Genomic DNA, 16404 nt, shown 5'->3' with positions numbered 1-16404 from the left:
GGAACAGCCTCCGGCCGTTCCTCCTCTGCTTCCTGTCAGTGTGACAGTCACGTCACAATGACAGTTAGAGTACATTACACTACGTGTGTAGTGTAATGTACTCTAGCAGCGATCAAAGCTGCAAGACTAAGTGTCCCCTAGTGGGACAAGTTAAAAAGTAAAAAAAAGTAATAAAAATGTTTTAAAAAAAGTGTAAAAATAAAAGTTATAAGTTCTATAAACACTAAATGCTTTTTTTCCTATAATAAAACTTTTATTATAGAAAAAAAATGAACACGTTAAAAAAGTACACATATTTGGTATCCCCGCGTTCGTAACAAACCCAACTATAAAACTATAATGTTATTTTTCCCGCACGATGAACACCCCAAAAAAAATCAATAAAAAACTACGACAGAATCGCAATTTTTTGGGTCACCACCGCTCCCTAAATAAAGAATAAAAAGTGATCAAAAAGTCGCATGTACCCGAAAATAGTACCAATAAAAACTTCTATCCGTCCCGCAAAAAACAAGCCCTTACACAGCTTTTTTGACTAAAAAATTAAAAAATTATGGCTCTAAGGAATATGGTGACACAGAAATTTTTTTTTTTATAAATAAGTCATTTTATTGCGCAAACGCTAAAAAAAAGGACCAAACCTATATACATATGGTATCGCCGTAATCGTACCAAACCGCAGAATAAATTAAAAATGTCATTTATTGCGTACGGTGAGCGCCGCAAAAAAAAAATTGAATAATTGAATTGAAAAAATTCCTGTTTTTTGCTCAGGATTGCAAAAAAATTGAATAAAAAGTGATCAAAAAAAATCGCATGTACCCCAAAATGGTACCAATGAAAACTACAGATTGTCCCGCAACAAATAAGCCTTCACACCACTCTATTGATGGAAAAATAAAAAAGTTATGGCTCTTGGAAAGCGGGGAGTAAAAATCTAAAATATGAAAGCAAAAAATGGATCAGTCCTGAAAGGGTTAATTCATTTCTAATGAAAAAACGTATGACAACATGTTGGGTATTTCCGTACTCGGGAGAAATTGCTTTATAAAAAATGGTTGTTTTTTTCCTCCTTTATCCCTTGTGAAAATGAGAAAATGCAACATTTTAGTGGAAAAAATTTTGATATTAATTTTCGCGCCCTAATTCTAATAAACTCTGCAAAAGACCCGTGGGGTCTAAATGCTCACTATACCCCTAGAAAAATTCCTTGAATGTTTTTCCAAAATGGGGTCACTTTTGGTGGGTTTCCACTGTTTTGGTCCCTCCAGTGCATTGCAAATGCGACATGGCACCGAAAACCATTCCAGCAAAATCATAAATCCAAATGGCGCTCCTTCCCTTCTGAGCCCTGCTGTGGGTCCAAACAGCAGTTTATTACCCCATATGGGGTATTGTCGTAATCGGGAGACATTGCTTTACAAATGTTGGGGTGCATTTTCTTCGTTATTGCTTGTAAATAATAATTTTTTTTATGTTGTTTCAGAAAAAAAGTACATTTTAATTCTTACAGACTAATTTCAATATATTTAGCGAAAAACCTGTGTGGTCAAAATGCTAACTATACCCCTAGATAAATACCTTAAGGGGTCTAGTTTTCGAAATGGGGTCGTTTATGGGGAGTTTCTATCATTCTGGAAGCTCAAAGCTTCTCCAAATGTACATTGGGGCCTAAAACATTTTCAAGCAAAATATGAGTCCTGAAAGCCTCCGGGTGTTCCCTTCCTTTGGGGCCCTGCCGTGTGTCCAAACAACGCATTAGGGCCACAATGTGGGTATTTTTGAAAACAGGAGAAAGAGGGTGATAGATTTTGGGGTGTGTTTCTTCATTTTCATGGTCGCTTTACAAAGAAATCGGTCTTCAAACAAATACTTTTATGAAAAAAGTGAAATTATTTTTTTTTTCACCTGATATGCATTAAATTTAGCAAAGAACTGTGGGGTCAAAATAATTACTATACCCCTAAATAAATACCTTATGGGGTCTAGTTTTCTAAATGGGGTCGTTTATGGGGAGTTTCTATCGTTCTGGCAGCTCAAAGCCTCTCCAAATGTACAGTGGGGCCTAAAACATTTTCAAGCAAAATATGAGTCCTGAAAGCCTCCGGGTGCTCCCTTCATTTTGGGTCCTGCCGTGTGTCCAGGCAGCGCATTAGGGCCACAATGTTGGTATTTTTGAAAACAGGAGAAACAGGGTGATAGATTTTGTAGTGTGTTTCTTCATTCTCATGGTCGCTTTACAAAGAAATTGGTCTTCAAACTGATACTTTTATGAAAAAAAGTGAAAATTTTTTTTTCCACCTGCTATGTATTAAATTTAGCAAAAAACTGTGGGGTCAAAATACTTACTATACCCTTAGGTAAATACCTTAAGGGGTCTAGTTTTCTAAATGGGGTCATTTGTGGGGGTTTCCATCACTCTGAGACCTATGAGCCTCTGAAAACCTGGCTTGGTGCCGGAAAACAAAATGTACTTCAAAATGTATAAAATTATTATTCAATTTGTAAGTCCTCTAAATTGCTGAAAATTTATTTTATTTTTTCAAAAGTGCTGCCAAAATGGAGTAAAGAGATAGAAATATATATTTAATTAAAAAAATTGTACAGTATGTGTGTACATATGTGACATATTGCTGTTAAAAATAGGGGAAAATGGTAATTTTTACAAAATTTCTTCCATTTTTCTATTTTTTAATTAATTTCCGCAAATCGTATCAGTCTACTTTTACCACTAAAATAAAGTACAACATGTGACGAAAAAACAATGTCAGAATTACTTGGATATTCAAAACTTTCACAGAGTTATTCTCTGATAAAGTCAGACATACCAGATTTGACAAATCTGGCTTGGTCATTAAGGTACAAACATGCCCGGTCATTAAGGGGTTAAACCCCACGTGGCTTCCACCTTCTGTAAAAAGGGCACTATATAAGAAAAAAGGGCATTTGAAAAATACAAATCTGAGGGTACAGCTGTAGCAGTTGTAAATTATAAAGAGCGTAATAAAATCTGTAAAAATGTAATAAAATTAGCAAAAATACAAAATGAAAGGCAGGTGGCCAAGGATAGTAAAACAAATCCCAAAAAATTCTTCAAGTATATAAATGCAAAAAAGCCAAGGTCTGAACATGTAGGACCCCTAGATAGTGGTAATGGGGAGTTGGTCACAGGGGATCAAGAGAAGGCAGAGTTACTAAATGGGTTCTTCAGCTCTGTATATACAACAAAAGAAAGAGCGGCTGATATAGCTGGTGCCAGTGCTGTTAATATATCAGTTGATATACTGAATTGGATGAATGTAGATATGGTCCAAGCTAAATTAAATTAAATAAATGTGCACAAGACTCCAGGACCAGATGGGTTACACCCTAGAGTTTCTAAAGAGCTTAGTTCAATTATTTCAGTCCCCCACTTCATAATATTCAGAGATTCACTAGTGACTGGTATAGTGCCAAGGGACTGGCGCAGGTCAAATGTGGTGCCTATTTTCAAAAAGGGCTCTAGGTCTTCCCCGGGTAATTATAGACCAGTAAGCTTAGCATATATTGTGGGGAAAATGTTTGAGGGGCTATTGAGGGACATATACAGGATTATGTGACAAAAAATAGTATTACAAGTGACAGCCAGCACGGTTTTACTAAGGACAGAAGTGGTCAAACTAACCTGATATGTTTTTATGAAGAGGTGAGCAGAAGCCTAGACAGAGGGGCCGCTGTGGATATAGTGTTTTTGGACTTTGCAAAGGCATTTCACACTGTCCCTCATAGACGTCTAATGGGTAAATTAAGGACTATTTAGATAGTATAGTTTGTAATTGAATTCAGAATTGGCTCAAGGACCGTATCCAGAGAGTTGTGGTCAATGATTCCTACTGTGAATGGTCCCCGGTTATAAGTGGTGTACCCCAGGGTTCCATGCTGGGACCACTATTATTCAACTTATTTATTAATGATATAGAGGATGGGATTAATAGCACTATTTCTATTTTTGCAGATGATAACAAGCTATGTAATATAGTTCAGTCTATGGAAGATGTTCGTGAATTGCAAGTGTTTGGGCATCCAGTTGGCAAATTAAGCTTAATGTAGATAAATGTAAAGTTATGCATCTGGGTACCAACAACCTGCAGGCATCATATGTCCTAGAGGAAGCTACACTGGGGGAGTCACTTGTTGAGAAGGATCTGGGTGTACTTGTAAATCATAAACTAAATAACAGCATGCAATGTCAATGAGCTGCTTCAAAGGCCAGCAAGATATTGTCGTGTATTAAAAGAGTCATGGACTCACGGGTCAGGGATGTAATATTGCCACTTTACAACACATTAGTAAGGCCTCATCTAGAATATGCAGTTCAGTTCTGGGCTCCAGTTCATAGAAAGGATGCCCAGGAGTTAGAAAAAATACAAAGAAGAGCAATGAAGATAATAAGGGGCATGGAGAATCTAAGTTATGAGGAAAGATTAAAAGAATTAAACCTATTTAGCCTTGAAAAAAGACGACTAAGGGGGGACATGATTAATTTATATAAATATATTAATGGCACATACAAAAAATATGGTGAAATCCTGTTCCATGTAAAACCCCCTCAAAGCAAGGGGACACTCCCTCCGTCTGGAGAAAAAAAGGTTCAACCTGCAGAAGCGAAAAGCCTTCTTTACTGTGAGAACGGTGAATTTATGGAATAGTCACCGCAGGAGCTGGTCACAGCAGGGACAGTAGATGGCTTTAAAAAAGGCTTAGATAATTTCCTAGAACAAAAAAATATCAGCTCCTATGTGTAGAAATGTTTCCCTTCCCTTTTCCTATTCCTTCTTTGAACTTGATGGACATGTGTCTTTTTTCAACATTACTAACTATGTAACTATGTACATTACTATAACAATACTACGTTACTATAACAATAATACTGCATTACTATGATAATTCTACATTACTATAATACCACATTACTATAATAAAAATACTACATTACTATAATAATACTAAATTACTATATTAATACCACATTACTATAATAATACTACATTACCATAATTCTACATTACTATAACAATACTACATTAATAATACTACATTACTATAATAAAAATATTACATTACTATAATAATACTAAATTACTATAACAATACTACATTACTATAATAATACTACATTACTATAACAATACTACATTACTATAATAATATTACATTGCTACATTACTATAATACTATATTACTATAACAATACTACATTACTATAATACTACATTACTATAACAATACTACATTACCATAATAGCAAGACTACATTATTATAACAATACTACATTACTATAGTACTATATTACTATAACAATACTACATTACTATAATAATACTACATTACTATAATAATAAATTTCTATAATACCACATTACTATAACAGTACTACACTACTATAATAACAATACTACATTAATATAATAATACTAAATTACTATAACAATACTACATTACTATAATAATAATAATAATAATACTACATTACTACATTACTATAACAATACTACGTTACTATAATAACAATACTACATTACTGTAACAATACTACATTACTATAATACTGCTCTGTTTTGGTTTGTCCTGCTAATACTACATTACTACATTACTACGCGCGGTTTACGGCATCATGTTGTCATGGTGGCGGGCCGGCGCGTGCGCATATTGAGTGACTACTCGCCTTGGTTTCCATGGCGACTGCTGTCCTGCTGGACGCACTGCGCGTGCGCCGGGTCCGTCATCAGGTGCACATGGTGGCGGCTTCGGCGCATGCGCGCTGCGTTCCGGCATTTGGGCAGCTGGGTCATCTCACCGGCTCACTCGTGGAGGGTGGGGTAAGTGCATTCACAGGTGCACGCCATTGCACTTTTGATTATTTTCCATTTACTACCCTATATAAAGACACTACATGTCTATATGCAAACTTACCCCTGAGGAAGCCACTTTGTGGCGATACGCGTGGGGCTCTCTATCCCTTTTCTCCCCCATATAGCTTGAGTCACAGGACATGCTGCTCTGATGCCTTAATTGATGCAACATTTTCACACACTTTTTCCAAGATTTTATGCATTGCATGCCTGCTCTGGGGGCTTAGGTGAGTGTAAGGAGGCAGCTATTTGCTAGCCACTTATCATGGTGGTATTCCCCCTTCAGTGATCTATACATGGCATTCTTTATGCTATTTTAAATGTTTTTAATTTTTATGTAGTGTTTTTGTATTCAATAAACAGAGATTCTTTCATATACTCATATGGCTATTTCTTGATAGTTACATCCTTTGCCTTATACATACCCATTTGTCTGTTTTTTTCATAGTAGTTTACAGGGTATGTGGCAGGATATATGCAGTGCCTGCCAGTGATATACATGTGTTGATCAGCATACTCGCCATTTCTTGGTGTATGTGCTATTTTGTGGCGTGTGGCACGCAGGATTCTTATATATTGATATTTTATATATTATTATTTTTCATATATTGTTAGTGCGTTGTCTATGGCGCACGGTATGGCATCGGATATTGAGGCCAGGGAGGCTATTTGGAACAGCCAACTATCGTCAATATTTAGTACAAGTGTGGAGGTTGTAACAAATGTGGAATTTAAGACATTGACAGAGGAAATCATCATGTTACACAAAAAATATACTAGAGTATGGTGGAACGTCAGAAGCTTAGAGGAATACTTGAAATTGGGCATTTCACCACGTGGACTTAGAGCACAAATCTTTCCTGCATGGGAGGTTGATGTTACCTTTAAATCAGTATGGGAACAGGGTCTATTACAATGTTCCCACATACTCATACGCATGCTGATTGAACATGATAATAATTTGGTGGTTCAGATTAAAGAACGCATCAAGAATCTAGAAAGTAAACTTACAGGATTCGACCAGACCAATATGGTTAAACCATTTCAAACGAAACTTAGGGAGATCATAGAAAAATATGAAAAATATATTATTCAAGGCAAAAAACAAAAGTTTCACAGAGATAGAACAGATTTTGAAAAACAGAGAGCATACAAATGGAAACATGCAGGGAATAGAAGGCAAGTATACACAAATACCAACATAAAACAAAATGTTGCACCATTTACCGCTGAAGAATCTACCAGTGATTTTTTATCCACGGACACCAGCGACACCGAAAGAGGACCAGGCGAGGTAAACGTGAGAAAAAGAGGACCGAGACACAGGGAATGGTCCCCCAAACGCAGCAAACTGAATTTTACGAAGCAACATCAAATTTGAGAAATACCATAACATAACAACTACAAATTATTAACCTCACTTCATATGTACTAACACCTTTGGAAAAAGGACTCACCTTTTCACCCACGAGAAGGTTAGATAAATTTGAATTAACTAAGGATGTCTATTTATTTTGTAGACAACTCATGTTTAAAATACTATATCATCAACCCTCCATGATTGACACCTTACCGGAGGAGGATAGACAAGTATTCCGAGATCTTTTGGATCTACTCAAAGAGAATGAGAGCAATGAAGAACTGGGTAAGTTTCCCTATAAAACCCCCTCACAGAAGACTCCATCTTTTAAGCTATGTCCACCAATACAATTGAATTAGTATCCAAGGATATTCAAGACTTGGATATATTTAAACATCAACGGGACAACCTCACCAAACTGAGAGACTAGCTTTATCCTCCTTGAGCGAAAATGACACATTTGTCATCAAAGAAGCAGACAAAGGAGGTAATATTGTACAGTGGGGCACAGAACAATATACTCGAGAAGTATCAAAACAATTAACTAATACATCTTTTTACCAGATTTTACCATCTGACCCAACTGATATCTTTAAGAAAAAATTGGATCTACTTATTGATGCAGCATCTCATTATGGAACCATCAACAATAATGAATGTAAGTATTTAAAAACAGAGAAACCTATCATACCAACATTTTATTTGGTGCCTAAGGTGCATAAATCTTTGACCAATCCTCCAGGTAGACCAATTGTAGCTGGCATAGGTAGCCTTTGTGAAAAGGCCTGTACTTACATAGATTATTTTTTACAGCCCATGGTACTATAACTTAAATCCTATACCAGGGATTCTATGCACCTTATAGAACAATTGAATGACTTGGAGGTCCCCCTTGGTACCCTGGTTATATCCTTGGATGTAGAATCCTTGTATACCAATATTAAGCATCATTTGGGACTAAGAGCAGTTATGTATTACCTTAATCAGCAGACGGCATCTAATAGACAGCATGATTCCTTTTTGTTTGATCTACTTGAATTTGTCCTTGGACACAATTATTTTGTGTTTGACAAGAAATTTTATCGCCAAGTCTCTGGCACAGCCATGGGGGCACGTTGTGCTCCCTCCTACGCAAACCTATTTTTAGGTTGGTGGGAGGAGACACACGTATATCCGTCTATACGTTTTCAACAGCATGTCATTAAATGGCAAAGATATATAGATGACATACTTATTTTCTGGACAGAGACAACAGAAGAATGTGGGACATTCATTGAAGAACTTAATGAGAATCCGTGGAACATATGTCTCACTGCCAAAATTTCAAAGGAAATGGTTGAGTTCCTTGACTTGAAAATTAAAATGCATGGACCTCAAGTAAAGACCACATTGTACCGTAAAGAAACAGCTACCAACAATCTGCTCCACTACCAAAGTTTTCATCCTCCACATCTAAAAAATGGTATTCCAACAGGACAATTCCTGAGGATCAGGAGAAATTGTAGCGAGGAACATGATTTCAAACTCCATGCTAAGGATCTAAGCGAAAGATTTAAATCAAGAGGATACCCTCAAAAAGTGATCTCCAAAGCTTTCCTAAAAGCAGAAAAAAGCAATAGAATCCAGACATTCACACCCAAACATCGGGTAAAAGACAACAAGCCAAGGATTATAACAGCCTACAATAGTCAATGGCAGGATATCACCAAAATATTGAATAGAAATTGGAATATTCTATTATCTGAACCCAAGCTTATACCACATATCACAGAGAGACCTCTCCTTACAGCAAGAAGAGCCCGCAATCTGGGGGACAGAGTAACAAGAAGTCATTTTTCAAGACCGACGACACGACTAGGTAGAGGAACTAAACTTATAGGTTCATATGCATGTGGGGATTGCAACATATGTCAATTTTTCAATTCTAGTGACATATTCACAGAACCAGTTGACAAAAAGCAATACCCACTTAAGTCATATATAAACTGTCGAACCAAAAATGTAATTTATGCGATAACCTGCTCTTGTCCCAAGGTATATATAGGTCAGACAAGTCAAGAACTACGAAAACGAATACAACACCACCTATCAACCATCAGATTGGCAGAAAGAGATCTTAAACAAAACAAGATTCTGACCTCGGTGGCCTCACACTTTTTACAGGCACACAAAGGTAAGACCTCTAGTCTTAAGGTTATCGGTCTGGAACATATACAGACAAACATTAGAGGGGGCAATATAGTCCCCAGACTTCTGCAACATGAAGCAAGGTGGATTTTCAATGTGAAATGCATGTCCTCTAGGGGTATAAATGAAGAACTACTATTTACCGGTTTTTATAAAACATAACGAGTCATTTTTTCACTGTTTTATTTTCACATATATATATTTTTTCTTATGTTAAATTTGCACAGATCACATAATTTTGTTCACGTTTATCATGACCTTCATATTTATTATGATTTATTCAGGTCTCTTACAGTCTATATAATCATTTTTTTTTTTTATATTTTATCTTTATTTATATATTTTTTCATGTTTTTCGTGTTCTAAGTCACTTATGATTATTTTACCATCATCACATAGCATGTCATCTATTGGCATCATTATATGACAGGTATAGTAGTTCATCCTGAAGCTATAGGTTTGAGATCAATAATTCAGTATGTTCTCTCTCTCTCTTTATCATATCCATGTATTGTGATTGGTTCTGAGATGTTGTGCATTGTGTGAGAACATATGGACTAAAGAAGAAGAAAAAGAAAGAAAAAGAACGTATTGCATTACAACTTGATGCTCATTCTCTTATACTTTTATATTTACATACTATTTGATTTTGGTTAATCTGTTTTCTTCCTTAACAAATTTATTATACTCACTTATTGTGTAGAAACAAATAAATAACACAAAGGTACAAATGGTAGTTAAGTTCCAATACATTGAGCAAATGTGATAACCTATATGTCTATCATAGTGACCCGTTGTTACGGGGTAAGAGAGCTGGCAGCAATTTACCCATAGCCATAGATATACGTTGGCTTTCCAGCCTCCCAGCCCTCTTTTTTCCTTTGCCTTTCCTCTCCTCCCGATGAGCTGGTTGTGCGCACGCGCGGTTTACCGCATCATGTTGTCATGGTGGCGGGCCGGCGCGTGCGCATATTGAGTGACTACTTGCTTTGGTTTCCATGGCGACTGCTGGACGCACTGCGCGTGCGCCGGGTCCGTCATCAGGTGCACATGGTGGCGGCTTCGGCGCATGTGCGCTGTGTTCCGGCATTTGGGCAGCTGGGTCATCTCACCGGCTCACTCGTGGAGGGTGGGGTAAGTGCGTGCACGCCATTGCACTTTTGATTATTTTTCATTTACTACCCTATATAAAGACACTACATGCCTATATGCAAACTTACCCCTGAGGAAGCCACTTTGTGGCGATACGCGTGGGGCTCTTTATCCCTTTTCTCCCCCATATAGCTTGAGTCACAGGACATGCTGCTCTGATGCCTTAATTGATGCAACATTTTCACACACTTTTTCCAAGATTTTATGCATTGCATGCCTGCTCTGGGGGCTTAGGTGAGTGTAAGGAGGTAGCTATTTGCTAGCCACTTATCATGGTGGTATTCCCCCTTAAGTGATCTATACATGGCATTCTTTATGCTATTTTAAATGTTTTTAATTTTTATGTAGTGTTTTTGTATTCAATAAACAGAGATTCTTTCATATACTCATATGGCTATTTCTTGATAGTTACATCCTTTGCCTTATACATACCCATTTGTCTGTTTTTTTCACAGAAGATAACTGTGACGCGATCAAAGCCCACAACTCATATGGCCAGACAGCCCAGGGTCCATTGAAGGACCCCAGGGCTGTCTGAACATATTTCCTGTTGTTAGGGAATTCTGAGGTATGCCCTAACAACTGCCTTTGTACAATCAGTAACAGGCTAATGTACTGGCATATAGATCTATGCCAGTACATTGCAGTTACAAAATAAAAATCAAAATGATAAATCCCTTTATGGGATTTCAAAAAAAAGTAAAATGAATGTAAAATTTTTTTTTATGATAAATAAATAAATAAAAAGTAAAAAAAAGACACAGAAACACAAATTTTTTATATTAAAGAGGCTCTGTCACCAGATTTTGCAACCCCTAGCTGCTATTGCAGCAGATAGGCGCTGCAATGTAGATTACAGTAACGTTTTTATTTTTTAAAAACGAGCATTTTTGGCCAAGTTATGACCATTTTTGTAGTTATGCAAATGAGGCTTGCAAAAGTCCAAGTGGGTGTGTTTAAAAGTAAAAGTCCAAGTGGGCGTGTATTATGTGCGTACATCGGGGCGTGTTTAATACTTTCACTAGCTGGGCGCTCTGAAGAGAAGTAACATCCTCTTCTCTTCAGAACGCCCAGCTTCTGACAGTGCAGATCTGTGACGTCACTCACAGGTCCTGCATCGTGACGGCCACATCGGCACCAGAGGCTACAGTTGATTCTGCAGCAGCATTAGCGTTTGCAGGTAAGATCGATCTTACCTGCAAACGCTGATGCTGCTGCAGAATCAACTGTAGCCTCTGGTGCCGATGTGGCCGTCACGATGCAGGACCTGTGAGTGACGTCACAGATCTGCACTGTCACAAGCTGGGCGTTCTGAAGAGAAGAGGATGTTACTTCTCTTCAGAGCGCCCAGCTAGTGAAAGTATTAAAAACGCCCCGATGTACGTACATAATACACGCCCGCTTGGACTTTTAGTTTTAAACACACCCACTTGGACTTTTGCAAGCCTCATTTGCATAACTACAAAAATGGTCATAACTTGGCCAAAAATGCTCGTTTTTTAAAAATAAAAACGTTACTGTAATCTACATTGCAGCGCCTATCTGCTGCAATAGCAGATAGGGGTTGCAAAATCTGGTGACAGAGCCTCTTTAAATAAACTTTTTAAAATATAAGTCCCAAAACATGAAATAATATAGACATGTTTGGTATCGCCCCGACTGTAACAACCTGTACAACAAATGTATAACATTATATATGATGATCGGTGTATGGTGTAAAAAAAATAAATATTAAATCTGCTGCGCAACTGCTTTTTTTCTGCATTTTCGCCAAAATAAAAATTTATAGAAATTAAACGATAATGTATTTGTACCAAAAAATGGTACCTACATAAAGTAAAACTCGTTCAGCAAAAAACCAAGTCTCATACAACTACGTCGTACAAAAAATAAAAGAGTTATGAGCGTCGGGATGCAAAGAGGGAAATGTAAAAAAATTGCTCTGTCCTCAAGGCCAAAATTGGCCGTGTCCTTTTAAGTGTCGCTAAATGCAGTCCGGCGGCTCAGTTGGCAGCGTTTGGCAGACACAAGAATATCAAGATTGGGCATCCCCTTTTTAGATAGTGCCACAGTGCCCTCTGTAGATAATGCCACAGTGCCCTCTGTAGATACTTCCACTGTGCCCTCTGTAGATACTGCCACACACCCACCCCTAGATAATGCCACAGTGCCCCCTGTAAATAATGCCACAATGCCCTTTGCGAAGAATGAGATTGTCCCAATCGCCTCCCCGTTTGGGAGGTCTTATAAGTTCAATTGCTTGAAACTTTAAACATTCTGCATGACCCTGGTGTTTGGCATGTACATGTTTAGATATCGGAGTATCCCTTGTATGGACAATGTCTCCGACATGCTCCCTTATCCGGCGCCGAAATTGTCGCATCATTTTGCCCACATAGTTTAAGGGGCATGGGCATGTGATCAGATAAACCACCCCTGCTGTTTTACAATTGACAAAATCACGAATGTCGTACTCCTCTTTTGTGACGACACTCCTGAACTTGTTTTCCCTTAGGATGAAGTCACAAGCCTTACAGCTACCGCATCTATATGTGCCTGGTATTTGTCTATCCAACCATGTGCCCTTTGATGTGATAGGGTCAAAACAGCTATGCATAACTCTATCCCTAATGTTTTTCCCTCTCCGAAACGTGACTGAAGGCCATGATGTGATCTGATCTGCCAAGTCTGTGTCAGTGCTAAGGATACGCCAGTACCTTTTGAGGATTTGCATAATTTCACCCTGTTTAGAGTCATAAGTGCCTATGAATCTCGTAACTTTTTCTTCTTTATGTTTTTTAGGGACAAGAAGACTCTGCCTATCCGCATCTCTCGCTCCCTCGTAGGCCTTTCTAACTACTCCCATGGGAAAACCTCTATCCTTCAATCTATTTTTGAGCTCCTGTGCTTGTCTCTCAAAATCATCCATGGAGCTGCAATTACGGCGTATTCTCATGAACTGGCCTTTAGGAATACCACTGTTAGAGATCTGCCAGGTACTACGTCTAGGTATACTCCTGGGATTAATCAATCCACACCTGAGGCCAGACCTGTTCGACTGACACCATCTCCCACCAACCAGGGTGGCAGGCTCAGGAGTGGGAGAGCCTATCGCGGCCTGGTCAGTCGGAGTTAGCTCCGCCCCCTGTCCTTTATTAGCTGCCGTGTTCTCTTCCTCAGTGCTTGTAATTCTTCTGGATTCCTGGCCTCACTGCTGCTTGCTCCAGCCTGCTTCTGCCGTGCTTCTGCCTTGCTGCAGTTCCGCTTAACCTGCTTTGCTTTGCCCCTGGCTTGCTTCCTTCTCCGTGCTCACTTTGGTATACTCCACTTCATCCTGGTCCTGACTACTCATTCACCGCTCCGTTTCCTCGCGCCGTTCCGTGGCTACTGCCCCTTCCCTTGCGTGTTCCCTGTTTGTTCTCCCATGCACTTAGACAGCGTAGGGACCGCCGCCCAGTTGTACCCCGTCACCTAGGGCGGGTCGTTGCAAGTAGGCAGGGAAGGCGGGTAGATTAGGGCTCACTTTCCCTTCACCTCCTTCCTGCCATTACAACCACGTTTAAGGGGATAGGGATGGCAGCTGTTCCATTGTAGGAAACTGTTGGTTGCTGTTTCCTTCCGGTGTACTTTTTTACTAATTGTGCCCTCCATTGTTTTTGTGATTTTCAGATCTAAAAAAGATAGTTCTTGATCACTAATTTCGCTGGTGAACCTTAGCCCTAGATCATTTTTATTAAGGGCTGCCACAAAACTATTGAACTCCTCAACTGTTGAGTTCCAGAACAACAGCACGTCATCAATATATCTTATCCATATTCCTATTGATGAGGTCCAAGAAATAGATTTGCATAGGTGGGAGCAGTGGGACTCCCCATAGCTGTACCGCATTGCTGGTGAAAGATCGTGTCTTCGAAGATAAAAATATTTTTTTCCAGAACAAAATGTAATAATTGTAGTACCAATTGGTTATGGGCCACAAACTGAGTACCTCTAGATCTAAGGAAGTCAGAAATTTAGGGGAGGGGCCAGAGGTAGGAATAGAGGCCGGGCAAGAGCTTCATCCAACACTGGGAGTAATTTTTTATCCAACAATCCCCCCATTTCCCGCTACATGTTGAGGAGACGAAAGGATTAGTAAAGGGAAAAGGTACAGATAGGTTACAAATCATTAACCTGTCTGAATATAATCTGAGCGCTTTTGAGACCATGTTACTAGAGAAGGGACTTTCATTTGTCCCCACGGTGAAGTTTGATTCATTCACTTGGATAAAAGATTTGAATTTGTTCGCTCGAAAGCTTAAATGGATAACATTTTTCAAACATCATAATAGAAAAAAATGGATAGAAATGGGGTTGGAAGAATCAGATTTGGAAGGCCTAGAGGCCTTGGAGGGGTTACTTGAGGAATCTGATAGAACCCCAGGTTTAGGCCCTTTCACCAATCTCAAAATGAAGAGTAGAAAACTGCCACCAATAGGAAACTTCACCAATGTGGATTTATTTGTAGACATGGTGGGAGACGAGATACAAGGTTTGAGTCAGGATATGAGGAGTATTGACAACAATTTGTCTTGGTCTGAATGGTTAGCTCTGACCACCTTGGAGAAAAAACAAAATTATTGTTTTAAAAGCATCTGACAAAGGTGATAACATCGTAGTTATGAGCAGGGAAGACTACAAGAAAATGTGTGAGGACATTTTACTCAATCCCGACTGTTACACCATCTTAAAAGACAATCCCACAGCACGGTTCAAAAAGGAGCTTTTGGGCATTCTGAGTGATGCCAAGAGCAGATCCCTGATTAGTGCTAGTGAGTTTGGTTTTTTGTATCCACAGTTTCCCATCATGGCATGTTTTTATAGCCTGCCCAAAATCCACAAAGGGTATCCCCCCATACGTGGCAGACCGATTGTTTCAGGCATCAACAATTTAACACAGAACGTGAGTACATATATAGATCAGGTGCTGCGTCCGTTTGTACTGGGTCTCACATCATATGTACGTGACACCATGGATGTTCTGAAACAAATTGAAGGGATTACTTTGGAGCATAACACACTATTGGCTAGCTTGGATGTAGAGGCGTTATACTCGTCTATTCCACATAAACTTGGTTGTGAGGCGGTAGAGTACTTCCTTAGATCTAGAGGTACTCAGTTTGTGGCCCATAACCAATTGGTACTACAATTATTACATTTTGTTCTGGAAAAAAATATTTTTATCTTCGAAGACACGATCTTTCACCAGCAATGCGGTACAGCTATTTTTAATACACACGGTGGGGCTTTTCACAGTGGTGATTTACCCCTGTTTTTAGCGAGTTACAAATAAAAGGTATTTTTTACTCTATTGTCACTTCAGTGAATTTACTGAAATTCCTATATTGTGGGAGCACAATTATATTTATCCAAATTAATACAGTGAATTCTCTCAGAGTATGGGGACACAAAAAATATATTATTTTTCAAAAAAGGGATTTTTTTTTGTGCAAACGCTGTAAAACATAAAAAAAACGATATACATATGGTATCGCCGTAATCGTACAGACCCGCACGGTGAACACTAAAAAAAAACAAAAAAACCATTGTTAGAATTGCTGGTTTTTGGTCACCTTGCTTGCCAAAAAAAATGGAATAAAAAGTGACCAAAACATTGAGTGTACCCCAAAATGGTACCAATGAAAACTACAGACTGTCCCGCAACAAATAAGCCCTCACACAGCTCCCGTGGAGAAAAAATAAAAACGTTCTGGCTCTCAGAATATGGCGACAAAAAATATGCAAAACCGGATATGATCGGGCGTCATTTATCA

At 38.6% G+C, this 16404-nt stretch overlaps 1 protein-coding gene across 1 annotated transcript in view; it reads right to left on the bottom strand.

Moving 5' to 3' along the window:
* Positions 1-11100, bottom strand: part of LOC142660576 (inositol-trisphosphate 3-kinase B-like) — a 98106-nt gene extending 87006 nt beyond the window's left edge. Inside the window, exon 1 of the mRNA XM_075837204.1 lies at positions 11024-11100. The gene's annotated coding sequence lies outside the window, so the exon portion shown is untranslated. The remainder of the gene's footprint in view (positions 1-11023) is intronic.
* Positions 11101-16404: the final 5304 nt, after the last annotated feature.

Source organism: Rhinoderma darwinii, chromosome 9, assembly GCF_050947455.1.
Source record: "Rhinoderma darwinii isolate aRhiDar2 chromosome 9, aRhiDar2.hap1, whole genome shotgun sequence".
Classification (NCBI taxonomy): Eukaryota; Metazoa; Chordata; class Amphibia; order Anura; family Rhinodermatidae; genus Rhinoderma; species Rhinoderma darwinii.
The sequence above is the reverse complement of the archived record's forward strand: the minus strand, read 5'-3'. Positions and strand labels throughout refer to the sequence as shown.